Raw genomic sequence first — 2,585 nt, 5'->3', positions numbered from 1 at the left:
TGGCAAGAACACAAAGCAAGCAAGACCAGCGTGCGTGGGCCGGTCTTTAGATGACTACAGGGGAGAGCTGAGGAGAGAAGGCTGGCACCAAAGCACACCAACAGCTAGTTTTGTCACCTCCCAGCATCTGACTGTAAAATGGTGACAAGACTACTAAGAGGACCACATGCCATAACATGCTTGGCACTCAGCAGCACCTCTTGAGCGACCGCACCGTTATTCTGGAATTACAGCAGCCCCAAGTGCATAGTGCATCGTAGCTGCCGGGAGAGGCATTCTGACTTGGAGTTGGTGGGGAGACTTCCTGGAAGAGGAGGCATTTAAAGAATAGCTAGTATTTGATCAACAGATAAAGCATTCTTATTTGATTATTTCACGGAATCACTGAAGCTTTACCTCTGGAAGGGACCGCAGAGGCTTTCATTGGAAAATTGAGAGAACCAGAGCCCAGAGAGCCAGAGAAGGGTGTAACCTGCCCAGTGAGTGACTTGCCATGGAAGTGGGTCTTCTGACACTGGTGTCACCCCTGCACACACCTTCCTGCCCTCAGTATCCCAGCCCTACCTCTTCCACATGGCTATAGTAGCCTGGGGCACCATTTGGACAGGGGCCAGTTCTTAAAGGACCAGTTGCCAGGTCCCAGTGCCCCACTCTTTCAACATGCAAAAGCCTCACACAAATGCCCACTTGCAGCTGGGATGAAGCCAAGTGTCAAAACCCAGGCGAGGAAATATCATACTGATGCCATGTGCCTAAATCCACCACGTGAGTCTTATTCTTTTTATTTAAATCCACTTTCATTCTGCAAACATTTATTGAGTGCTTTTAGAAGCCAGGCATTGAGGACAGAGTTCCAAGTGGCGACAAACCCAAGTCAGTGACAATAACAACAAAGAAGTGTGATGACAAGACAAAGTGCTTTGGGAATGCAGACATGGGAGCAATGTGTGTGTCTGGTGGATAGAGACAGTGACAGCTTAGTTGGGTCTTGAAGGATGCATAGGAGTTGGGTAGGCCAAAGGAAAGGAGGTTGGAGAAAGACATTCTTGGTAGAAGAAACATCCAGAACAAAGAAGGGAACCACAGACTGTTCATGGAAGACAAAGAAGTTTGCAGTGGCCAAAGCAAAGGTAGAAGGGAAGAGCTTGAGACAAACCTGGAAAAGTGGGCAGAGAGCGAGCATAACAGTGGGTGTTGCCATGGCAACACTGGTTGTTTAAGGTCAGGGATCTGTCCTGACTGGTCAGTACATATGACTGTCCCAGTTGTTAAATAATTTGACTATCATCTCTGTTTGGACAGGGGTTGGGCAGAAAAGTACCAAAAAGACAGTGATAGAATCAGACTCATTTTTATAGAAAAATCCCTCTTTGAGCACAGGCAGGAGGGGACCAATGTTGCAGAGTGATGCAGGTGGGGGGCAAGAGCCAACCCTCAGCTCTCAGGGCTGACTGGCTTTCCCACTTGACCCTGCATTGCCTTGAGCTGGCCCCATGTCTAAAGAATCTACACACAGCTATAGTGTGAACCCAAGTCCCACACTGCTCTCTGTGGATTAGACTCATAGAGCATGAGCTCTGGATGGCTCCTGTGAGTCCACCCAGTTCATGACCCTCATTTCATAGGAGAGATACTCAGGGATGAAAGTAGAACTCGCAACACATTCTTTCATTCAACCAGAACGGCAAGGCCCGCTCTGCCAGGCACTGTCCTGGGCCCTGAGGACCCAGCAGAGAACAAAGCAAAACAAAGGTCTCTGCCTCACTGAGTTCACATTCTGGCAGGTTATACAGAAAGTAGGGAGCTTTGGTGGCATAGTGCCTAAAGCATTTGACTGCTAACCAGAAGGCTAGCGGTTCAAACCTACCAGCTACTCCTCGAAAGGAAGATTGGGCAATCTACTTTCGCAGTGATACCACCTCAGAAACCCAAGGAGGGGTCGCTATGAGTTGGATCTGACAGGACAGCAGTGAATTTGGGTTTTTTTGTAAACAGAAAGTAAACGAAATAAATCAGACTGTGAGGGGTCCTGTGAGAGAACTCAACAGTGATGTGACACAGTGGTTGGGAAACTACATCCTTGTCTTAGTTTCCTAAAGCTGCCATCAAAATACCACAAAAGGGGTGGATTTCAAGAAGAGACATTTATCTTCTCACAATTCTGGAGGTTAGAAGTCCAAATCAGGGTATCAGCCATGTTGATTTCTTCTGAGGCTTTGAGAGAACTGTTCTATGCCTCTCCTGGTTTCTGGTACTTCCAGCAATCCTTGGTGAACGTTTGCTGCTTATAGATGTATATGTCTCTGCTGCGACATGGCATCTATATCCACATACCTCATCTTCTGTGTCACCCTCTTTTTATAAAATACCACTCAGAAGAAATTAGCATTAGGACTCACCCTACCTGGTACAACTTCATTTGACTCAATTGATAAAAAGACCAAAATTCTATTTTCCCAAAGAAGATCACCATCCCAAGAACAAAAAAAGCAAACTCACTGCCGTCAAGCCGATTCTGGCTCATAGTCCAAGGCAGTATCTCTACGGAAGCAGACTGCCCAGTCTTCCTTCCAAGGAGTGGCTGG

The sequence above is a fragment of the Orycteropus afer genome, unplaced genomic scaffold (assembly GCF_000298275.1).
Source record: "Orycteropus afer afer isolate SDZICR_OR568_19922 unplaced genomic scaffold, OryAfe1.0 scaffold00038, whole genome shotgun sequence".
Taxonomy (NCBI): domain Eukaryota; kingdom Metazoa; phylum Chordata; class Mammalia; order Tubulidentata; family Orycteropodidae; genus Orycteropus; species Orycteropus afer.
The sequence above is the reverse complement of the archived record's forward strand: the minus strand, read 5'-3'. Positions refer to the sequence as shown.